Source organism: Amblyomma maculatum, unplaced genomic scaffold (assembly GCF_055883805.1).
Source record: "Amblyomma maculatum isolate TAMU_Amacu unplaced genomic scaffold, ASM5588380v1 scaffold_34, whole genome shotgun sequence".
NCBI classification, from domain to species: domain Eukaryota; kingdom Metazoa; phylum Arthropoda; class Arachnida; order Ixodida; family Ixodidae; genus Amblyomma; species Amblyomma maculatum.
The window spans coordinates 532,037-557,798 of record NW_028146759.1 but is presented as its reverse complement, the minus strand read 5'-3'; the positions used below and the strand labels follow the sequence as shown (position 1 = coordinate 557,798).

The 25,762-nt window shown below is 45.6% G+C and overlaps 1 pseudogene; it reads left to right on the top strand.

Annotated features, from left to right (window-relative positions):
- Positions 1-1,070: 1,070 nt before the first annotated feature.
- On the top strand, positions 1,071-22,710 carry LOC146170855 (uncharacterized; annotated as a pseudogene).
- The last annotated feature ends 3,052 nt before the right edge of the window (positions 22,711-25,762 follow it).

Here is a 25,762-nt window from a genome sequence, read left to right as displayed (position 1 = left end):
TCAATATTGTCGACCATAAACCCTGACTGCTCATTGGAGGGTCAAATTCTAAAGTTAAAGCTCAGCTTCTTTGGTCTCCTGATTAGAAGAGAGGAGGCGCTGGAGAAAGGTTTGATGTTTTAAAAGGTTCAGGGTCGCCGGAGAAGGGGTAGGCAACGAAAGCAATGGTTAGAAGGCATCCTCGAGGCAGTGCAGATGACGTTATGTGATGTTAGAAAGATAGTGAGAGACCGGAAAGCGTGGCGTGACATGGTCCATAGGGTCACGAAGAGTCGGACACGACTGAACGACTGAACTGAGCTTGCCTACCGTACAGCCAGCTGCAGAAATAATGACAAGCGAATTTCATGGTTTCACCAGCCATATATGTTCTGTTTGCTAGGAGCTCATAGATGATTTTATTTCGGTTCACGTCTCCTGTTATGGCATTCTATTCTGCCAGTGCAGATATACGCATACAAGGATGTAATGCTAACATTGACTGCAGTTAAGTGAATGAGACATAACAATTGTTCTATGATCTTGGCTTTCTTTTGTACACAGCTTTGCCTACCATGCAGCCAGCTGCAGAAATAGAAAATAACGAGGCAGGAATGACAAGTGAGTTTCACCAGCCATATATATTGTTTGCTGGGAGGTCATAAATGATTTTTTTTCAGTTCCCGTCTCCTGTTATGGCATTTTATCACGCCAGTGCAGATATACGCATACAAGAATGTAATTCCAACATTGACTGCAGTTAAGTGAATGGCACATAACAATTGTTGTCTGATCATGATTGTCTTTTGTACACAGCTTTTCATTCCATGCAGACATCTGCAGAAATTGAAAGTTGCGAGGCAGCAATGACAAGTGAGTTTTAGTATTTTACTTGCCATATGCATTGTTTACTCCCAGTGAGCTTATAAATGATTGTTTTTGGTTAACGTCTTCTGTCGTGGCATTTTATTGTACTAAAGCAACTAGCAGAATTAGAGGCGAAGTGTTATATTCTGTTTTTTTAGTGGAGTTGCTCAGACTTGTTACAAGCTCAGCTACATTTCCTGATATTTTTCTTTCTAGCGCCAGCTATGTATGCAGCTTTGGTGAAGCGAATAAAGCAGCTAGAAGCTCTTTATCGGAATACCCAGCGTAAGCTCAAGCTTGCACAGAAGCAATAACGCGAGGCACTTACTGAAAGCAGTCATCGTGTCGCTGTGATGAAAAAATATTTGAATGAAGATCAAATGAAGTGCCTGCAAAAACCAACGATGAAAGGAACTAAATGGAGTAAGAAAACCGTGATCAAAGCCCTAAAGATGAGACTCTCTTGTGTTGCCCGAGGGTACGAAATTTTAAACGAACTTTCACAGCCCTTAACCGTGGAGCGCACATTGCAGCGTCATTTGGAGTTTTAAGCTGGGCTGCTACACCCGATCATGGAATCCCTTGCATTGAATGTGCGTATGAACCTGTTTGGTGCTTTACATTTTGATAGTGTTCATTCAAACAGGTGTCGTTTCTTAATCTGCAAATAATAGTTACTCAGTGCAGGTGAAATTCATGCTACGAGAGGAACGTCATGCTGTTCTCATGATAGATGAAATTCAACTTACACCGGGGTCTTGTCTATGAAGCATCATCTAGTGGAGTGCTAGGAGCTCCAGCTATTCCCCTTGCAGATGGTACCCTTCCTGGTGAGTCTTTGGCCACCAATGGGCTTGTGTTTATGTTAGGCGGCATAAGCACACGTTAGAAGCAAACTGTGGCATATCACTTTACAGGAAATTCATTTCATTCAAATGCAGTCAAAGATATTATACTTGAGCCAAGCTCTTATACTTGAGCCACTTGAGCCAAGCTCTTGCGCAGCAAAAGTTGTGAATCAACCTATTAGGGCGAAATATTTCTCGAGGTTTTCATAGCTTTCGAGGTGATAATATTGTAGCATGCGCTTACGAAGAAAACGCGCAGAGGTGAGAGAGAACGAAGACGTGTGCTAGCTCCAAGACTGAGCTCTAACGCAGTTTCTGATCTCTGAGCCTGCCCCGGTGCAACTGTGAGGGGCCTCGTTTACGCGACATTTGGTGGAGATGCTGGGTGGACTATCTATGCACCGGACACTCCGTACAAGCCGGGGAAGGCTCAGTGTTCAGAAACAACGTTAGAGCTCAGTCTTGGAGCTATCACACGTCCTCGTTCTCCCTCACATCAGCGCGTCTTCGTCGTCACCGCATGTTACAATATTGTCGAGTTGTTTACAGAGCACATCTTTGCAGTATAAGAATTCGATTACTAGACAAACAAATAATATCAATTTGTTTAGGCCTTTCACTGCCAGAAAAACTTTGGGACAATTTGTTTTTTTATATGTGCAATAGAAACAGCTGCTTTTTATTTCTTTCGTAGTGACGTTAAGTTCGTGTTCGGCAGGTACAGAAGCAGAAGACGATGATCTAATGATGATCAGAAGGAGATATATATTTACAGAAGGAAACTAGTTTACATTGGCAAACTGTAAGTTACAGTACCAATTCACACAGACACTGCAACTTAAAACAAAATAGACTCTCACACAGAGAAGTCACTCTACAAGCCCTTACTTTTCTACCGAGCATTTCGGTTAAAGCCTAGGGACTGTAAATACGTGCTAATCACGGAGCCTCAATCTTGACTGTCAAACATGGTCCGAGGACCGCTTTTTGATGACAAACATCAACAAAAACCCGAGGGCGGTCACCTTCGGTGATCCGCCCCGAAAATAAGCAGCCAATCAAATTATTGAAAAACATGCCACAACCCCCGTGGGTTGGGAATAATCTCGGACCCAGGTCCTTAATTACTTGAAATAAAAATACAACATTCAAAACACACACTCTTTCCACTCGCCGGTCCCCAAACCCTCTCACACGGCGCCTGTCTTTGCCTCCCCTCCTCAGCGTGTTTGCGACGCGACCTTGCAGCTGTGCCTTTGTGAAAGAAACGCCGCGGGGGATCTCGAGACGAGGCCACTCAGCCGTCCCGTTTCAGGAAAAGGGGGTGGGGGTCACTGTCCCAGAGTGGTTCGCAGAAGCGTGCCATTGTTCCCGGCTGCGTTCGCGTCTTGGCGACGCCTCGGGCGAAAGGACGAAACAAACCAGGCCTCCCACGCGCCCCGCGAGCCCGCGCCCAAGAAAAGGGGAGACAAGGAGAAAAAAAAACAACAGTGCTCGACTCCACGTGCGAGTCGCTTTTCACTGCGGCCTTACATTCGTGGTCACTAAATTTAAGTTCTGATGAGAGCATGTGCTTCAGTGAATTGCACTGCGGTTTGACTGCATCTTAAAGGGGTCGTGAAACGAAAATGTAGCTGCCCAGTTGCAATTTCCCTTGCTTCAGTAAACATTAGGCATGCCGATTCGAAAATATCTCATCGAAATATTGCTTCTGCATTTAATAATACCATTCTGAAATCACAGCATTTTTGCGTTCCTGAAGCGATCATGCGACCTTGTAGGCCGGAATTAGAAGTACTGCCTACGTCATGTTTAGCCGATTGGAAACGCAGATATAATCATTATTTCCCATAAAATAATAGGTTCCTGTAAAAGTTAGCAAATCAAAATATAACATATCAATAAATCGCTCACGCAAACGCATTTCTTCAACAATCTGTACCAGGGCAATCCCTCGTTGCTGTAACGTGACGCGCCGTCGGCGGCGGCGGAGGAGGACGGGCGGTGTCTGCTTCTCGCTGCGCTTTGGAACAGCGAGAGGTGACGCTCAAGTTCAGGTTTTCGGTAACGACGACTATACCTCGCTCCGCCGGGTACTCCAAATCACAATGGCTCCAATCTTTTTTGTTGTTGTTTTCTTTTTTTTTTGTGAACACTCGTGATGGAGCACAACGTCTTGAGCAGTCTCATACCACCGGTACAACTTGGTTGTGCGGCCGCTGCTGTAAATTTTCTTTTTTTTTCTTGGCGTCATTAAAGATAGATGTAAATACGGTTTCAGGTCAAAGAAATCGACACGTGTGTTCAATCCGAGTGGTGGGTGGAGTGTTTCAGGAGCGGGCGCCGCGGAGCGTACTCGTATATGAATTGCTCGCCTCCGCGCTGCATCATTGAGAATCGCGTGTCGAGCTTCGCTTCCTTTATTTCGGCTGGGTGACCTGAACTATGGCACTACACGGAAAGCAGGAAACAGAAAAAAAAAGGTTGGTACAATGTACTTGGGTGGCCCTTTCACCCAACACGTTGTCGCAGCTTTGCTCACCCACCTTCCCGCCGCCTCTTTCGTAACCTGTATCAAAAAAAAAAAAAAAAGGAAGCATACTTTCTAGAACGTCTACAGTGCTCCGACTTCGCCTATTTTTCCTGACAACGTTAGGTTCTGGGTTTAGGTGTGTTGTGCGGGTTTGAGTGCTCGCTATGAAAACCGTATCCGTCGCGAGATTGCAGCACGGCTTCTCAGAGTGGAAGTAACGCTCGCGTTTACAAGTTTTGGCACCGATTGGGTTCATGTGTTCGTACTACTTACTACTGGAAGTCCTAAATGAACCTCAGCGTCATTTGAAGCCTCGGCATGGACCGGAAACGAAGAAAGCTCACCTCAAACAATGCGTTGTACCGACGCAGAACCGCTGGCACAGTGCATTGGCAAAAAAAGTGTAGGTCGCGTGATAAAGGCAGTAAAAGTAGTTGCGATTTGTAGCCTTACAGATATGCCTATTTGAGAATTACTCGACTCGCAGAAGCCACCAGTTCTATTTGATTGTTTCCTGCCAGACTGCCCTCATAGCAGTAATATGCGCATTTTGGATTTTTTTTTATTTTGAACGATACCGTGAGGCCAGCACAACAGGTGCCCCTACCAGCATATCGTACCACCCAGAACAGGCCCTTTGGTTCCACTTTGATCACGTTCTTTCCACAGCACTCATCTAGTCCCATAGAACCTGATGAAGACTCCAAAGAGGAGGATCATGTGGAGCAAAGCTCAGAATCCTTCACATCATTCAAAACACATTTCTAGGGTAAAAATTGTTCACCTCAAAAGCTCATACGCCCCATGTCTTTGCATTACAATGGTGTGATTACCAGAAGAACGATCCAGGAGAAATGCATTCACGCAAGTGTTATTGATTGGAAAGGCGGATAGATGGGCTTAAAAGTTTAATATCTGATCTGCCACTGCGTACAGGGAAAGAGAAAGAGAAGAACAAAGAGGGTCGTGACTTGAATAAAATATATACAGTGTAAAGACGAAGTTCCAATCAGGCGGACAGATCGCCGAGAAAGAGGAAGTGCCTTTTGCGGAGAAGCTGTCTAGAAGCTGAGCCACCCCCGCTCCGGTCTTACTCGCTACCAGTGCCCACTACCAGTGCCTGGATCCCCGCTTAACAACAGGTACAGTAACTTGCACCACAGTCACGAGTCAAGTCCTGTGTCATGCAAGAAGCAGCGGAAAGCCCGCTCTGCCTGTAGAGCTTTCCATTTCTGGCCAACCGGCCAATAAGTCCTCTGAGAGAGGCCTGTTGCCAAAACACTTCAAACAAGTAACTCGAGTTATTGTTTTGCCCGCATATACTGGGACACACCACAAGTACACGCTCCATAGTCTCCGTAATGTCACATGTGGAACATTCTGAGCAGTCCGCCTGTCTAATTAAGTATAAATATTTGTGTGTGAAACCACATTTAGATGCAGTCTATGGAGAAAGCATGCATAATAGCATATAATTGGCAAGTGGGTATAGATCCACTAAAGCACTACCTTGTGGCCTTGAGCACAAGTAGATATAAGGAACTCAGTGATTTGTAGTGCCAAAGGCCAAAGGCTGCTAAGGGTGTGGTGTTTAAAACTTCCAAAAATTTGTAATGCAGGCTTTGAAACTGTGAATGCACACCACTTCTGAAGTGGTTTCCCACAGATGTGGAAAGCCTCTTACCAAGGCGCCAAAAGCTCAGCAGCGGTTTGTGGAGAATTATGCACTAAAAAAAATGAGTCATGTTCTGAGCGGCATCACCACAATTGTAGGTGACGCTTGTGGCTATACAGATCGGTGTATATATACATGGATAGAGTTGTAATATTCTCACCAGATGTATGTCAGATTAAGTTGCTTGAATCTACTAATTGGTACCATGGATTTCTTCAGTATCCCGAGAACATGCGAACGCACCAATGGTTGAGTCATTACACACAGAGGTTGGGTGGGGTGGTATGGGAAGTCGTAGCGTGATAGCATTTGTAAAAAATGGCAGCGGAGTGTACGTGAAAAACTGCTGTTCATCTGCTCGTCATCAGTGGGTGGCAACGGTGTTGTGCAAGTAGTCGTAAATACACACAAAGTGGTTCGCGTGACAGTTATGTAGATATTGGGCAGGCACGTGACATTCTGAAGTAACAGCGCAAAACGTTGATGGGAGCACAAGACGAGAAGACGACACAATGTCTCATCGTCTTCTCGTCTTGTGCTCCCGTCCACATTTTGCGCTGTTACCTCAGGATGGAAAACCAACAAGCCCAAACTGCTATTCTATCTAACATGCCATTGTTTGAGGTGCATTGAGGCAGCCAAGGTTTATCCCAAGCACCTGCACTTCTATGTACATGGTAAAGAGTTCTGGGAGTGGTGCTCATATTGGTGTGTATCATTTTCCTGGCTAGGGCGATCAGATTGCAAGCGGGCTAGCACACACAGCCCAAAGCACATGTAGCAGAAGTTTGGACTGTCGAACCGCGAAGTCTTCAGTTCAATTCCTTTCCTTATATTTTTCAATTTGAGTATCATACAGTCTGTGCTCGTATGGTTAAATTGCGAAGGTGTATATATCACCTGCTCTACTGACCAACCTCACTCTGCATAAGTATTCACCAAGCAGTTTTCGTTCCATCAAAAGGCTTTCACAATATTCAGCGACACAAACAGCTACTCAGACAGCATTAGTGTAGCATTCTTGGAGCTTCGCAAATCTGTGGTTACATTGTTTACTAGCAAAACATGCACGATATGTAGATATGTGCACTAGGACGCATAAGATGCCGTAACAATGTATGCTGCCCTTACATCTCCAGCTGCCCTTTAATCCTGTTATATTCTAGCCTGCAGTGAATTCAGCAGTAAAAGATTTCACAATTAAATCATCCCAACTTTATATTTCCAGACTTGACCCCAGCACCGACGAAGTTCATTGTATTACCAGCATTTTGGTGGCATATTCAACAGCATGCCAATTAACTCAACGTCATGCAGGTTCTAGTGCAGATGTTTCCATGCAAACTATCGGTATCATCAACGAAGGAGGCTTTACTATACATACCTTTTCAGCACGCTGTTTTATGACTGGTTAAAAATCTGGTACATTTCAAAGTATAAGACACATATTATTGTATGCATGTCTACAGATTGCAGATTATGTTGGCTTGCTTCTGAATGAGACTGCAAAATGCTGCAAACAGTGGCCATCGTTCAAAGCACCTTTTGCAGAAAACCGTTTGATTTTTCCATTCCCCAGGAGCCACTATTTTTCGAGGCCGTGTAAAGGTGAACGCGGCAACTAGAAAATCTAGGTTTGTCAGTGCCACAAGGACCACCACTTAGTAGTACATTTGGGCATTATCTAATGTTACCAAATGAGTGTTAAAGAGAGACATGTTGCTTTCAAAATAATTTATTGGTTGGCCGCAGGTTCATCAGTGTACACAAAATTTTTAGGCTAGAAGAAAGTTGACCTGGAGCAAGACATCTTTTATTCATGCTTCTTCGCTGTCTTCCTCTCTCCTAAATATACAAATGTGTATATCAGTTCAGTTCAGTTCAGGCGTTCAGTCGTGTCCGACTCTTCGTGACCCTATGGACCATGTCACGAAACAGCTTCGCAATCATGATGTGTTGAGGCTAGTGCTAAATAAAAAAAAATGCACCCGACAAAATTCATTCTAAGTGAGCCTATATATGTCTTGTAGATTCCAAGGGAAGGCAAGTATAGCAGGGGGAAGCAGAAACTCATGCAGGCAGGTGAGATTAAAAAGTTTGCGGGGATCAGATGGATGCAGCTGAGAGAGGATCGGGTTATTTGGGTAGATATGGGATAGGCATCTATACAAGCAGATATATACACAACTGCACAATTATGAAGCATTTGCGGTCAGTGCTAAAAAAAATTCCACCCATCAAAGGTATAGGTGGGGAGTGAGTACACAAAATTCATTCTAAGTGAGCTTATATATGTCTTGTAGATTCCGAGGGAAGGCAAGCGTAGCAGGGGGCAGCAGAAATTCGGGCAGACAGATGAGATTAGGAAGTCTGCGGTGTCATATGGATGCAGCTGACAAAGGATCGGGTTATTTAAATGGATATGGGAGAGGTATCTATTATGATTCCTCCCCCATTATGATGTATCTGCAGTCAGTTCGAAAAAAAGAAAAATTCTACCCGTCAAAGGTAAAGGAAGGGAGTGAGTACACTAAATTCATTCTAAATGAGCCTATATATGTCTTTTAGATTCCAAGGGAAGGCAAGGGAAGGCAAGTGTAGCAGGGGGCGGCAGAAACTCAGGCAAGCAGATGAAATTAGGAAGTTTGCGAGAATCATGCACCTGGCACTGTATCGGGTTATTCGGATGGAAATGGGAGAGGCATTTGCCCAGCAGTGGTGCAGTCAGGCTAGTGATACCAACAAGACTAACAACTGGATGAGTTGGTACTGATTCATCTCAAACCAGCCAGAAGACGAAACACGTGAGAGGAGCACAAGACAAATTTTGACTAACAACTGAAATGTTACTTAAAGAAAGAGGCAAAAGATGATTCGCACAGAAATGCACGTGCACGAAAAACCCCCAAAGCAGTGAAAGCGTGGAAAGCAGAAAGGGTCTAAAAAATAATCTAAAAAAAGCAAATTCCTTATGGTCAAGAACCACTCGTTACGAAAGGGAAGCCACAGGTTCAAATCCAAGGACACACTATACTGCAAAGGCTAAGGACGTGTGTGTGGCTAAGAAATCAGTCAACAGTCTTTTGGAGCCTTTTTTACATGTGCATCTCTGTGCAAGTCTTATTTTGCCTCTATCCCTTAGTAAAAGTCTAGTTATTAGTTCAGCTGTCCTGCAATTCTCTCTTCTCATGTTTTCAGGCTTGTTTCAGAATTAATAAGGTGATGACTCTACAAACCTTGTGCAAACTGGAAACCAGTGTAACTGTCAGATAGAAACCTTTCTCTTAATTGGCTTGCATCACAAATAGGGAGGACTTTACTGTGATGACTTCCGAGGCATCCCCAAAGCCAGTGCGCAAGCTGGCTGCAGCAGATGTAGCGGTGCCTCCTGTTGACAAGAGAAAAAGCAATATTCACTTTTCAGCAAAGCAAAATGAAAATATGGTTTAGGTCATTTGCAAATTTGAAAGTTATTCCTGCATCTGTACAATTAATTCCCGTCTAACCGAAGCTGTACAGTGTAACTTTCACTGTCAATTTATTCTCCCTGGAATTATGGCAAACTTTGAATTCTGCTGCTGGTGATTGAGAGAGAATGAGACCCACCCAATATTAGAACTCCAGTGCAATCACAATTTGCTACTGCAGCAAAATAATGCCTGAATGCAATGCAGCTTTTGACTGACAAAACATGGTAGTCGTCTTACACCCTTTATACTAGTGTTGTGGCCGATGTCAATGTCCACGCTGGTATCATCCGCATAGCACGAAGATGTTAAGTATGCGACTTATGCAATAAGCAGCTCTGTGCATGGAGTCATTCTATTCGAAGGAGGCATAAGTCCACTTCTGTCAACGGCTCTCAGTTGTTTTGCCACAACACGCCACGTGGCAAACTTTCAGCAAGTGCGGCAAAACAACTCTATGACTTCATTTGCTAACTGTAAAATTTCCAACACTTACTCAAGCTGTGGAAGTTTCGGTGTACTGACCTTTGGAAGAACGTCCTTTTTTTATTTTTTGGTTGTCACATTCTAGCACATGTAAAATGTCAGTGTCAAAGCATTTTGGAGAGGTTTACTGTGTGTAGGTGTTGATGATGGTATCAGTGAAGTCGGACAATTTTTAAAATTATAATTGCACACTATACAACACTCACCTAATGCAAGTGGGTAAAAAAACTAGAAAATAAAACTTTGAGTGCTGGTATGGTGATTGTTCTGGCAGCAAGTGGGGACAGGCTATAACAAGAGTTGTTGGGCTAGTTAGTGATCGTCGGCAGGAGCAAGTCCTGCTGTGTGTGTTTTTCTCTTCTGGGTCGTTTTTTAGTGCATTTTCCCACGGCTTCTGCAGGAGACAGGCTACTTCACCACATGCAATTTCACTTAGCACAGAGTCCTCCGAAATGAGATTGTTTTTGTACTTATTTACTGCATTTCTTGTGGCATTCCTTATATAATGTTGTTTTGAAGTGCTGCACTTGCTGGAGGTCATACCTGGATGTGTCCAGACAGAGTTTTTTTTTTTTTGCCGTTACTTCACATCAATGTGCATGCCCTTTCCATTTAGCAAGTTCACACTATCAGATGATACGTGTTTTCTCATTTACTCGTGCATGGAATTAAGCAAACTATTAATTTGCATGGTGAAACGCCATGCTCATGCGCACCTTCTACGAAAACAAGAAAAATATGAAAACCAGCGATGTTGTGTTCGCGCTAACGTGGCGCAATATCGACACTGTAGACAGTGTAGATGATCGCAAGTAACGTTAAAGGGGAAGCTTTCTTTTATTAACATTGCCTTCCGCAATAGATTTCATCACAGCATTTCTTGCTCGAAAAAATGAAAAACAGGTGGCCGCTTGTTCAAGTTATGTCGCCTTTCGCTCAAGATTCTTACCTTGTGTTCTCGACTAGCAGTCCACGATCAAGAAGCATTTGGAGCAAATGCGGATGATCTGTAACACCCAGACGGCTGCTTCAACTACGTAGTCGCCACCGGGATCTCGCCAGATGCTCTCAAGAGCAGTCGGCATCGGCAGGCACCGCCCGCAGCTGCACCTGTTCGAAAGCTTCGGTTAGCGATTGCGCACTCTCGCAACGGTCAAACGTAGGCTAGGCTGCAAGACTTGGACATACATACCAATGCGTAGTTCCGAAACGGCTGGGATCGGGAGGCTGACGGTCGGGGCTTCTGCAAGGCGGAGTTGTGCAGCGGTTACCGCGGCCTCTCGACACAAGTGTTACTGTACCAGTCGCACGCAGGCTCCATCTTCGCCGACCTGGCACCCGAAAAGTTGCGTCGGCGTAAGGCCCACGATGTAACCATGTTCTAACAGTAGCGACTATATTCTAGTTCACTATAGCAGCATAGCGACGCTGGAACCCACGGAGGAACCTAGGCGTCGGCCACATTAAAAAAACCTGTGTGAGCGTAGAGTAGGGCAGAATTAGAACCTCTAAAATACACCGAGCTCAATCAACTTTGGTTCAGCAGGCTCCGGCAACGAGAGCTTCTCATTGGCTTAGCGCTATGACGTTTCTGATGAGTTCAGGAGGACGCGAGCTAGGAAACCGAAATTCTGTTTTTGTCGCTATTAAATCAACGCGGGCAATGAAACGAATCGCGGTATATTATATGATGCTGGACAAGGATTCCATTTACACAGCCGTGCAAAATTTACGGAAAACGTTTCACGACCCCTTTAATGTAAATTCAAACAACACGCACTCCGCACTTTGTTACTCCCAAATCAACAGGTTATTGCCGTTTTGTCAATATTCAGCTGAAACGTTTAATTTCACTGCTCTTGCCACTCCAACCCAGCAAAAAGCACCACCACGAATTCGCATGCTTGGGCTTGGAGCGTTCTTGCAGTTCATCGTCTGCTCTCAAGCTACGGTGGCGTGGCGTCGTTTCCGACGCCTCCAGCTCCAGAATGGTATCCAGCGTCGCGAAACGTAGCCGGCTCCACAACAAGCTATACTGGAAGCTATCAAGGCAGGAGGTCCAATCTCGCCAACGGATTCACAATTACCACAGGAGCTTGTTCAGCCGGACGGCAGGAGTATGAAAAATAAACAAATAGAGAACTCACACCTATTAACATAGGACTCAGATATGCGGATGATACCACTTTAATGGCAGAAAGTGAAGTGGAACTCAAGAGACTTCTGATGCGCGTACAAGAAGAGAGTGAGAAGTTTGGGCTTAAACGGAACAGTAAAAAGACGAAGATCATGGCGTCTTGCCCTATCAAGTCCTGGAGCATCAATGGACAAGAAGTGGAAGCTGTGACATATTTTCTATTCTTCGGCGCCAAGATTACCTCGGAAGGAGACTGAAGCCATGAAATTAGGAGACGCCTGCTTCTGGGAAAGAGAGCAATGGTTAGCCTTGACCGCCTAGGAAAGAGCAGAGACATTAGTCTACCAACCAAGATCCGTATAACCCGTGCTATGGTCTTTCCAGTTGTGATGTATGGATGCGAGAGTTGGACTGTGAAAAAGGCTGACCGCCGAAGAATTGACGCGTTTGAATTGCGGTGCTGGCGAAGACTCTTAAGAGTTCCTTGGACTGCCAGAAGATCAAATCAGTCGATATTGTCGACCATAAACCCTGACTGCTCATTGGAGGGTCAAATTCTAAAGTTAAAGCTCAGCTACTTTGGTCATCTGATGAGAAGAGAGGAGTCGCTGGAGAAAGATTTGATGTTGGGAAAGGTTGAGGGTCGCCGGAGAAGGGGTAGGCAGCGAACGCGATGGTTAGAAGGCATTCTCGAGGCGTTGCAGATGAAGCTATGTGATGTTAAGAAGATAGTGAGAGACCGGAATGCGCGGCGGGACATGGTCCATAGGGTCACGAAGAGTCGGACACGACTGAACGCCTGAACTGAACTGAACTGAACTAGTTTCGAGAGCAGCTGATGTGGCAGGTATTTCTACTGTACTTTGAGAAGAACGTGCGGCTGTTTGCAGACGATTGTCTCTTGTTTTGCCACATAAAAACTACCGATGATCAAATGTTGCTGAATCGATGTTTATGTTTATGATTGGTGTATGAATTTAGATATGCAAATTGACCCAACGAAATCTGTCGCCATGACCATAACCATAATAATTAAGAAATATCCCCTACTCTTTTCCTATAGTATTAACAACATTCCGATGTAAAGTTATAAGAAGCACACTTAGGCGTCACAATTACTGAAACCTTAGACTCAGACATGCACATCGATCAGATATGTAGTTTAGCTCGGCGAAAACTTGTCCTCCTAAAACGCAGACTAAGACATTAACACGTGATTTAGGCTTTGAGCATTTAAAATATGGCCCGACCTAAGTTAGAGTATGCAAGCATTACAAGGGACCCACATTGCCAATACCAGATCCATAAACTCGATAGGGTGAAAAGATTTGCTTTAAGAATTATATTTTCCGCTTACCGCATAACACAGTCAGTAGCCTCAACGTATCCAACCTTAATTACCCCAACTAGCCACACGTACAAAAATAGCGCGCATCAAGCTTATATGCAAAAGAACTGATTTGAGCTAGTTGGTGCTTCATTTTTTAAAAATACACAACGCAACGAACATGGGACAAGCGAGTAGACGGTAACAGCGCTATCAACTGCATGATTTATTGAAGAACACGAATATATACAAAAATGCTCTGACAACCAAGTGCGCATGTTCGCAGATAAAACAACATTTCACTTTAACCAGTTTCGTCAAGATATGAGATTTCTCGGGGATGAATGATAACAGATGGGGTGCTTACGCATGTGTCAGAATTCTTGTGAATGAGATAGGCTTCTTTTAATTCTCGTGTTAATTTCTCGCTGTGTTTGTACAACACTGAAGTTTCTTTGAACAGAAAGTGCAAGGAGGATGCAAAGGGGACTTTTGGCTACATTCCTTGTGGTGTAGTGTCAGGTTCGATGACGGGGCTTTTTCTAGGGAGTTTTCATGTTCTCTTAGCCTTATGTTAAGACACCTTCCTGACTGACCAATGTAATCTTTTCCGCAAGTAAAAGGCACTCTGTATACCACTCCTTCTGTGCACGGAAGAAAAGCTACATTATGTGTGTTACCTGGCATCCACCCCCCCCCCCAGGCCTCCACGTCGTTTTTTGTCATTTATTTTTTGGTCTAATTTAGCGCATATGCTGCCAAGTTTTATGGGCGCAGAAAACATGACCTGCACTCCATACCTATGTCCAACTTGCCGTAGGTGATGCGAAATTCCATGCACATACGGTATGACGGCAATATTTTCCTTTTTACGGGGTGTCTCAGGATCCTGTCGTATTCTAGAGGCCTTTACTTTTTTCAGGACCTTGTTGCAAGCAAGCAACATTACGTCATCGGGGAAGCCTGCTGATCTTAATCTGCCTATCTGATCTTTGAAGCTATACTTGATGGCATGGCGGCAGGATTTTACAATTGATGACCCTATGCATGGCACAGCTATACCACACTTCACTAATTTCGAATGGCCAGATTTAAAATTGAGCAAAGGCTTTTTCGATTTTGGTGCAAACGCGCAGCAGACGTGATTTTGCCCTAAATTTAATCTTAAATCAAGAAAGGGAAGAATATCACAAGACGGGGTTTCGAATGTGAAGTTTAGGCCACTACCACAGTCTTGAAAAACTTTTAGAACGTCTTCAACGCACTTTGAAAGGTCGTACGCTTCTACAAACAGAAGGTAATGGTCCACGTATCTGAACACTTTTTTTACAAAAGGAGGAACATTATTATTGATGGCTTTGTCAACGTAACTTAGATAAATTTCACTTAAAACTGGTGCCACACTCGACCCAATGCACACGCCTGTTTTTTGTAAATACAATTGACCCTCAAACTGAAAAAAGGTGGATTGCAGGTATAATGACAGCAGTTCCAGAAAAGATGCCACAGAAAGGCCAACATTGCAAATGAAGTTTTGCTCGTCATTGTCATCCATTATACATTTTTGAACACAAACCATGAGATGCTCATGCGGAAGCGAATAGTAGAGGTCTTGAACGTCTATACTGAAGGCTTTACAAGAGCCTGTGTTGTGACACGACAGGTAATCGACAAGAACGGTGGAATCCGACAAACGAAAAGGATCTTCTACTGTCAGCATGCCAAGACCCTTCTGCAAAAACTTTGACACCGCATATTGCCATGTGTTTTCTCAGTAACAATGCATCGAAATGGAATGTCCGGCTTATGAGTCTTAGCGGCAAAAAATATTTCTAAAGAATTTATCTTAGCATTTTTTACTGAGGAATACAGGCGTTCGAGTCCCTGACTGTTCAGTAACTGCAAAGCCTTTGTCTTGTTTCTTTTTACCGTGGCATTTACACGCTTGAAATTCTTGTTGATGGGCAGTCTCGATTTTTCCTTGAACATGTCATCTGGCATAATCACGAAAAACCCTTCTTTATCGGAGAGAAGTGCCCTCAGTTTTTGGGACGCCAGAAAGTTAATTAAAGGAGATAGGCTAAAAGCCTTGTTACTTTTTACTTAATTAAACTTACGGCTTCAACGCAGTCAACAATGCACCTTGTTCGCTCATCCTGCGGAGCCTGTCGGGAAATGTTCCTTGCAAGAGCTATCTTCTCCAATTTTTCAAGCGTCGGCTGTACACAGAACTTCGGTCTTAGTCTCAGAACCTTGGGGTAATTTTTTGCCGTCATACGGTATGTGCATGGAATTTCACATCGCCTACGGCAAGTTGGACATAGGTATGGAGTGCAGGTCATGTTTTCTGCGCCCATAAAACTTGGCAGCATTTGCGCTAAAGTAGGCCAAAAATAAATGACAAAAAACGACATGGAGGCCGGGGGGGATGCCAGGTAACACACATAATGTAGCTTTTCTTCCGTGCACAGAAGGAGTGGTATACAGAGCGCCTTTTACTTGCGGAAAAGATTACATTGGTCAGTCAGGAAGTTGTCTTAACATAAGGCTAAGAGAACATGAAAACTCCCCAGAAAAAGCCCCGTCATCGAACCTGGCACTACACCACAAGGAATGTAGCCAAAAGCCCCCTTTGCACCCTCCTTGCACTCCCCTGTTCAAAGAAACTTCAGTGTTGTACAAACACAGAGAGAAATTAACACGAGAATTAAAAGAAGCCTATCTCATTCACAAGAATTCTGACACATGTGTAAGCACCCCATCTGTTATCATTCATCCCCGAGAAATCTCATATCTTGACGAAACTGGTTAAAGTGAAATGTTGTTTTATCTGCCAACATGCGCACTTGGTTGTCAGAGAATTTTTGTATATATTCGTGTTTTTCAATAAATCATGCAGTTGATAGTCAGCGCTGTTCCCGTCTACTCGCTTGTCCCATGTTTGATGCGCTGTGTATTTAAAAAAAATGCTTATATGCACCGTGTAAATAAGTTCAACTTATACTCTACTTTGAATATACGACCCGCAGGAAGATTACTTGCTCCTGCTATCCACTCATTCGCTATTATTCCGTACACACCTAGAGTTAACCTTTTTAGGTATTGGTTCCTTCCGAAAACCATAGTTGAAATTATTAACCTGAATCCGCGCATCATTCATAACACCAGCTCAGTTGAGGCTTCCATGAAAAAACCGGAATTGTGCTTCTTGTGATGTGATATTAAGCCGAAAGCCTTTAATCTTAGAAGGGTGTCACGAATAGAGAATGGACTATAAATATAAATAAATAACCCTGTCTCCACCGGGAATCGAACCTCTATCCCTTGGATCCCCAGCTAAGCGCTCTATCAACTGCGCCACACCTTTTTGTTTTCTTTATTGCATGAATTGGTACAAATACATCAGTAAAAGATCGTGGTTGTCACGCCCTTTGGCTGACAACCGTGTATAATGGACTTTCGTTACCACAAGTTCGCCCATCAGACTCAAGCAGCGTCTTGCTGCTTCAAAATTTCTTTTAGTTTATACACTTGTTCAACAAAATGATCACATACAGATCGTGCATCGACATCACAGTGTCTATAAGCCATCCTACTCCTCCAAATACTATGAACGCCCAAGAGCATGATGAGGTCATACTGAAAATCGTCATTAACAGTTGTCAAGTACCGATTTCCACGTGGCGTCAATGGCAGGTATTTTTTAATTGTCCTTTGTAACACATCGCAGTAAAACACCGCATCCCAACAATCGAGGAACACGTGCGCAGCTGTTTCAGGTTTCCTACATAGTAGACAGCTTGAGCCCCAAAGTACAAAAAGGCCCTTTTCTTCAATTCATGTTTTGACTGGGAGAGTTCCTGTATGCAATTTAAAAAAGAATGTTTTTACGCCCGGTGCAACAGTCATGTTTTTAACTCGCTTGAGCCCGTCTTTCCCTGGACCTTCACAGCATAAGGTTCTCTACAATTGAGCTGGGAACAATTGTGAAATAAGATCCTTGTACAGTCGCTTAGGTGGTACCGTCGCTAAATACTCTACAGAATACCGCGCGCGCAAAAACCTGGACGACCACACCACTTCTCGCAGGAAGCGTGACACAGTGTATCCCCGAGCAGAGTATGAAGAAACTATAAACTCTGGAATTGCACTGAATAGCATGATTTACATAAAGGTTCTCAGGAATGCATCCTTTTGGTCACATAGGAAACAAAACCTTAAAAACCATCTGCCGCACATATAGATGCATTAGACGCAACCCTCCGTCTTTAACTCGCCGAAAGAGATTATCTCTGCTAATTCGTTCGCAGTTCGACGACCAAATGAAAACCGCAAATACACGATGGAACCTTTGTATATTGAATCGAGCACAATACAATACTTGAAGTAAATGCATTATTCTTGCCACCAAAAAGGTATTGCATACAGTCGCACGGGCGAAAATAGAGAGGTTACGTCCCATCCATCCTTTCGTACTTTCCCGTATTTCTTCTGCTTTTTCGTTCCAGTAATTCGTATGTTCCCCGTATTTGTCCAAAGGGACTCCCAAATAAACAACGGGCTTTGTAGCCCCCTCTTACTCCAAAGAAAATTTCCGGTTCATCTTCCCATTCCCCGTGCCAGACTACGAGACTTTTCTTTAAATTAACAGCACTACCAGTCTGCCTGCAATACCTTTGTGTTACTTTCAAAGCTTCCGAAACGCTTTCGCGGTGTCACAAAAAAGCGCCACATCATCAGCGTATGCCAATATTTTCACTTCACATACTCCCAGCTTAAAACCACGGATGTATTCGTTAGCAGTTACCATTCTACACAATGGTTCCAAATATATAGCAAAGAGTGGAGGAGACAGTGGACATCCCTGCCGCACAGATGCTCTTACATCAATTCTTTCAGATAACGCTTTGCTAGTCATAAGGCGTGTAGAACAACATGCGTAAGATATTTTAACTCCTTTCAATACAACGGCACCAACAGCAATATGTTCCAACAAACAGTACAATATTTCATGAGACACACGATCAAATGCGTTTTCAAAATCAACTTGAACCATGGCCACTCTCCTGTTTAGAGCATCGCAGCACATGAACACACTGCGCGCTACATGAATATTACTAAATATGCTTCTGGTCTTTATTCCACATGTTTGATGAGGTCCGACAATATCTTTTATAATGTATTGAAATCTCTTAGCTAACACCTTCATCAGAATTTTATAAATAACATTTCTTAACGTGATCGGTCTATAGCTTGTAACTTTTAAAAGCATGGCTGGCTCATCAGTCTTGGGAACCAAGACCATATGCGCGTTGCTAAACGACGGTGGCAGATAACCCACATCTAAGCACTCCTTGAAAAGCCTATAGAGCATGATAGATTACTCGCTTTTAAGGCTGTTGTAAAAGGCCGCACTCAAACCATCTGCTCGAAAACAGCTCACGGTAATGCTCCACAAAGGCGCTCGTAATTCCGTCTTGATCATCATGCCTCTGCCCCTTGTATTCGATAACCGTTATCTCGTTGGCGCGCGCATATCGCTTTTCATCAGCGAGGGCGCGTTTTGTTGGCGTCTCGCCACCGAGCCATTTCTCCGTGCGCGCTCTTATCGCCGCGCCTCTGTACGTCTGGGCATGCAAAGCCTCTAGCCTAACTTTGATGGCTTTTATATCATGCATGAACATACCCGGCATTCGTTCTTCATCACACCCTAAATATTTGAAGAGCTCTTGCAGTTGCTTTTCTTCTTTTCCTCATACACAATAATGGAAGAGCGCTCAATTGCATTCATTTTAACCTCCTGTTTAAATCGTTCCCAGTATTCAATACAGCCTGTTTCGCTCGCATAAAAAATATCGATGCTTTCCTTAACTTTTTTTAAAAATAGTTCGTCTTCTGTGAGCCTCGAGTTTATTTTCATAAGTCCCAGTCCATTTTTTATTTACACTGCTTCGTTCCGCCCAGCGTGACCGTAACTAAGCAATGGTCACAAAATGACACTTGCTTCACTTCATACTGTTCCCAGGTAGGCGAAACCTCCGGCGACACATATATTCTGTGAAGTCGCGCGTGTCTACTACCTTGAAAATGTGTGAAATGCACACGTTTCTCACCATTCACCAGGACTGTTACGTTCTCTATAAGCTGCACTCATTGAGGACACACTTCAGCAATTCGGTACTTTGGTCTATACCAACATTTCTATTTGAACGATCCTTAGAGTCTACAACACAGTTGAAATCTTCCAAAAATATAAGCGCATATTGTTTTTCTTTACTGCTGCATGCCGCGCCCTTGATGGTGTAAGCTTTCATCATAATTCCCCTTGCCGACGTGAAGATAGCGCGATTCCGCGAGTGACAGGTACTGCGCCTTTAATTTCCTGTAAAAGAGTTATAGAACTCCGGTGAACTTTGATGCGTTCAATGGAATGCTGGTTGCGTTCGACAAAGGGCACGGCATGTACCGTCGCGATAGCTCACGGCGTTACCAAGCGATTCGTCCATAGACGAAACTGACTCCGCAGGGCATCCGATACAGGTCTCCGTGCGGCGCCTTTTATTTGCCGCTTCCTCGAACGCCGAACCACAGAGCAAACGGAAGCAGACCACGATGTCTAGAAGGCGTTACTACAGCAGGCATCAGCGGCGTTTGATTCACAGGATAAAAAATTGGTCTGGCTTAGCTTATGGGTAAAGCCTAGGATGCGAAGCATACTAGCCTAAAAATTAAACATTACCTGGCTATACCTGGTTAGCCATTCATAGACAAGACATTACCTGGCTATACCTGGTTAGCCATTTCATAGACAAGAACAACTCATGTGTTACACTGCTTCTTCCTTTATTTTTCTCAAAACAATAAATACACTATGATGATCAGTCTTCAGCACGCATTTTCCGTTTGGTAGCATTTCGCCGCTCGAACCGAGTCTAAGTACTCGAAGCTTCATCCTTCACCTCGTCATCGGTTGTCGAACGCTGCCGTCTAGCTGCATACCGTGCACGTCGCTTGGCAAGCCGTACTTCTCGTTCTTCTTCCGTTTCCGTGGCTGTTTGTAACTTGCGCTTTGCGGTCTGGCGAGCCGCTCTCTTCTTGTTGTTGTTGTTGTAGTGGTTATTTATTGTGTGTACAAAAGGAAAGAAAAGATGTTTGCCAGCCCCGGTATCTGCTATCTTATATGTGAAGCACCTGAACTGGGGCGGCGGAAATAAAGGGATAGCGAGGAGAAGGTAGAGGAAATCAAAGAGGTGAGTGATAGGGAGAAAGAAAAGGGTAGGTAAAAATAAAAGAAATATATACACTATGGTACAGTATACAGTAGTTTGCTTGAGGCCCACGCGCAAATGTCTTAAGTCACTGAGCACTCAACCCATCGGGCGGGCCTCCGCAATAGCTCTGCGTCCAGGCAACTGTTCACAACGCACGCACTGGCCAACTGTACAAAACACTGACGGCTGCCGTGGGCGATCGGCCGTTATTGTGGGAAATAGCACACGTGGAGCGTTCAGTCCCAGCGCGCACTATCTGATGAGGTGAAATAGGCGGGAAATCAAGCCCGCCTGTTCGATGTACTCACACAAGCTCACGTGAGCTCGCTCGCGGACGCGCGCACAGCCCGGCGGCCATAGGAGCACAGCTACGCTGACCGGGATTACCCCATGCGCCTGCCAGCCGCCAGCAGCTCACGTCGTGGTTCGGCTAGCGCGGTGCAGCGCAGTAGAAGATGTTCGAGAGTTTCTACCGCGCCACAGCCGTCACACACGTCACTAGTGGCAAGTCCGTGGCGCATCCGTCGTTGCCCAGGCCACACACATCCAATGCGTGTACGGAGGATCATTGCGCGTTGTGTGTGTGTGTGTAAAACCTTTATTCGGAGGAAGAATGAGGTAGCCGGAGCAACCTCACGCAAACACTAGGTGGGCTCCTTTGTACAGGAGCCCATTGGCGACCGCTGCGGCTCGGGCTCGGTGAACCAGGGCCTTCTGGCTTGCCAGGTCGGAGCAGCCGAGCAGGGCTGCCTCCCAGTCCTCCCGTGTGCGGTTGAGTTTGGGGGTGAGGTTGGGGGTTGACTGACATGCCCACACCATATGGAAGATGTCCGAAGACTTCTCCGCACAGTGCGGGCACTTTCCTGTACAGGCACGATCAGTGTTTTAAAACTGCCGGGCACAGCAGCGTTTTGGTGTAAAGGCGGAGGAGTGTGCGTTCCTCCACCTTTGTGGAGGAACGCTTAGGATAAATGGATAATGGAGGAGGCTTTTGGTGTAAAGGCGGAGGAGTGTGCGTTCCTCCACCTTTGTGGAGGAACGCTTAGGATAAATGGATAAATGGAGGAGGCTTAGGATAAATGGCATGGCCGAATTAAAATATTTCAATAATTTCTCGAAAAGTGAGAGCCGGATTGGGTTCGAGATCCGTATCATAAGGGTGTGAAGGCGTTGCCCGGAGAGTGAGCGCGCGGGCGGCGGCGTCGGCCGTTTCATTGCCTTCGAGGCCCATGTGAGCTGGAGCCCATACAATCGTTCGAGACGCGGGGGCGCCGAGGTAGTCACTGTTTTGAAGGATGCGGTGCGCAAAGAGAGGAATGTACCCCTGTTTAATATTTCTGCAGGCCCCTCTCGAATCGGTGATGATGACTCGTGAGTCCTTGTCTGCGGCGGCTAACGCGATGGCAACTTCTTCCGCATGTGTTATGTCTTGAGCTCGGAACGTTAGGTCATTCACCGTGATTTTTTGATGGACGACTGCGGCTGTGTACCACCCCCCGAGGTGAGGGCCGGAGGCATCCACGTAGAAAATTCCGTGTTTGTTCCCATAGTGACGGGCCAGTGCCTCCGCCCGCGCAAGGCGCCTGCCACTGTGGTCGTCACGTGTCTTGTTGGCCAAAAGAGGGCGTACGTGCAGGGCGTATCTCCAGATTTCAGGAATGCGTACGCGCTCTTCCGTAAATTTTGGATGGTGGATGTGTAGTCGGGCTAATAGGCGGCGTCCCGACGGCGTTTTTGAAAGTCTTGTGTATTGATTAGTCAAGTGCGCCTCTCGGAGCTCCGCAAATGTGTTTAACATCCCCAGGCTAATAAACGCTGGTTGGATGTGTTGATCGGGAGATCGAGGGCACGCTTGTACATCTTTCTGAGAATCACTTCGAGAGCGTTCTCATCAAATGTGCGCAGGTGGAGGTAAGGAGTCGAGTAGAGTACTCGACTGGTCACGAATGCATGCGCCAGCCGCAAGGCGTCTGTGCCCCGTAACCCCCCGCGTTTGTTGGAAACCCGGCCAACCATCCAGCCAACCTGGTCCCCCACATTGTGCAGTTTTGCTAGTGTTCTGCAGCCGAATCAGCGAGCGGCCGCTGACACTCCCCTGGCCCATCTCGCTGCTCAAATGACCTAACGAGTGCGTCGCCTTTTATACAATTGCGTGACGTCAGTTTCTCCTAGCGGTAGGAGCGGGAGTTAGGCCGCCGGCGGAGGCTGCTCGTCCGCAAGCGAGCGCACGAGTTGAGCCCCAGCTTTCACAGCAGTTGTGACGTCATATCACGTGGTGCGCCGATGTAGGTCAAGTGGTAGCTACGCGGCCGCGCGCGGCGCAGCCAGGAAGAACTCGGTTGTGCGGCTAGTATGCTTCGCATAAAAATGCGCAGTATCTTTCACAATTCTCCGCGGAAACATGTAGCACACCCTAACGGATGGGAGGAAGGTGGGAGTGAATGAAGAGAGGGATATAGAGTTGCCGCAGTGGAGAGCTGTGTTCCACCGCACTATAATGGCTTTCACCTCATCGCACTTTAGTGGTCCAAAGTTGCCTCTAGAATACTTTTACCCCTCCCTGCAAGAGCCCTTAAGGGCTTACGGTATTGTAAATAAATGGAACAGCTACGCGTGTACTACAAGGAGGTCGGGAACTTAGCGAGCACACTGAAGGGCAATCCCTGAAAGGTTTACCTGCTCATGCATTCTAGCGATGCGGAGGATCCACTCTACTTAAACCAGGTTATAACAAGTTCTTATGTACTGCGTTTGGCAGTGTCTCTTTTATCTTGGCCTGCTTCCACGCGTGGTAAGCCTTGCGCATGGATTGTGAGAGCAACAGAACGTATTCATTAAAATACAACAAAAGGGAGCATTTTGGCATCCTCGTACATGCTATCTCTTTTCCTGAATCACTGAGACTGGGGCGGCCGAAATAAAAAATACAGATTACAAGTAGAGAATGAGAGGGGTGAGCGACAGGAAGGAAGGACATATTAGAATTAATTATGGTGTATGGGGGTTAACGTCCTAAAGACACTTAGGCTATCAGAGACGGCGTAGTTGTGGACAGCGGAAATTTTGACCGAAATCTATATTAAACTCTATTAGTCAGTTCTAATGCACGGTCATGTAGCGCGCTATCTGGCGAGATGGAACAGACGGGACTCCAAGCACGCCTGCGCGAAGAATCGCACAGGAGGAGGAGGAGGAGTAGGATAGAGATTTATTACGACGATATCATTAATGGCCCCGTGTCGCCGAAAATTCGGTGTGGCCGTCGGCGGCCGCCGTCCCGCGTCGTCCGGCGTTGGCCGTGAGCGAAAAGTCAAACATGGGCCTCTGGGGTGCAAGACGAGCACGCTAACCATTCCGCCACGCCAACTAGATGGTTTAAAATGGACAAAAGGTGCCTCTATTGATTGCGGTGTTTTCTCAAAAATGTCCCTTAGCGAAGTGTATTGTAGCGTATAATACTAATTATGAGCAAGTAAATTACAGAATTACAGAACATCAAGTTAAGCGAGTGGCAAATTACTTTTCTGCTGTACTTCCTCTTCGCTTGGCGTGCACGTAGCGCCAACATGCGTGTGGCGCACGGAAAACAAAAAGGGGGAATGCCCTTCGGGATCATCGCGGCGGCTGGGATCGGCAACGATGTTGCCGACGAACTACGAGTGTAACATGAGGCCAACGCGTTTCGGCAAGGTGGCTGGCAGCACTTCTACGTCCCGCAACGATTAATAAATAAAAATGAGTAACTTTGGACAAGTTAACGACTGTTTTATCATGTTAACTACGTCTTTGTGTCACTCAAAAGTACGACAAGCAAATGAGTAGAATCTGCGAACTGGGCGCGATAACGCTTTCGCGTTCCATTCTTAAAGGCGAAGCTTAAGCGTCCTCCAAATTATTATTTGAGGAAGTCAGGATGGCACGAGCTTCCGCGCTGGATGGTCAGGAGCCCTTGAGCTCTGGCGACCTGGGTTGCACGCTCGATGGCCCGCAGTTGGATTAGTGGGTCCGAGTTGAGCACAGCGGCCTCCCACTGCTCGCATGAGGAGAGCTGCAAATCCCGCGGAGGGGGTTGTGGGCATGCCCATATGAAATGTGAGTTGGCCTTCTGGTGGCTTAAGTTACAGTAAGGTGCGTATAATGCAGGGTATGCATAAGCGTATGCGACTGGATTTGGGAAGGAATGCGTCGGTAATTTTCGCCAGGCGGCCTCCTGTGCCTTCGTAAGAGCTAGATTGGTGTCCGGAGGGTATAGGGTACCTGTTTTACGGATGTGTAGTGTATTTTCTTGATAGGAAACCATACGGTCCTTCGCCGACCTCATGAGGGGTTGTCAAGTCACCCGGCCGACGAGTCCTGGGGCGAAATTGTGGGGAGCCTCATTATCAGGAAGGGAGGAACGTGCAGATGTCCAGATTAGCTGTATTGAACTGGGAGTTGTTTGAGAGGCAAGCAGCAATTTGAGTGCCATGGGGGTATCCTGCCGTTGCTGTAATTTCTTATTGCGGTTTTCGAGTCGCTAATTATATGAAGGGCTAAGGTTGAGCTAATCGCGAGGGTGATCGCAGTTTCCTCCGCTTCCAACGGGTCGCTGGTAATGACCAAACCAGCCGATAGTTGTTGACCCTGATAATTTAGTCACAACCGTGAACGCATTACGGTCCGCATGTTCGGCTGCATCGACAAAGACCACGTCTTGATTGGAATGGTTTTGCTTGTGTAGGGCTTTTGCTGTCTGAATGAAATTCAGGGTGCATATTCTTCGGGAGATGTACGATTTTCAAGCGAGTTCTCAGGATTATTGGAAGCGACACTTTGACCTGTCTTGTTGCGGGGTAACAGATAGAGAGAGCAAGGATAAAGCGTACGGCCGGTGTGGGTTAGCCGTTCTTATTGAGAGTTGAGGTGGGCCTCTACCAGCTCGCTAAGAGTGTTGTGGACTCTGAGGGAATGGAAGCGCTCCGTGGCCACGCCGGGTTGGTGCAGTGGTAAGACGACTACTGTGCCGGAGCGTGATTCCGATCTCTCAACGGTGGATGGATGGATGAAATATAGGAGCGTCCCCTTTGAAACAGGGTGGCAGTAGTAGCTATCCAGCTCATTGTTCTCCCTATTTCAAATTATTGATTTAGATTGGTTACCCAAACCATCATTATATTTATTAAATTTTAGTTT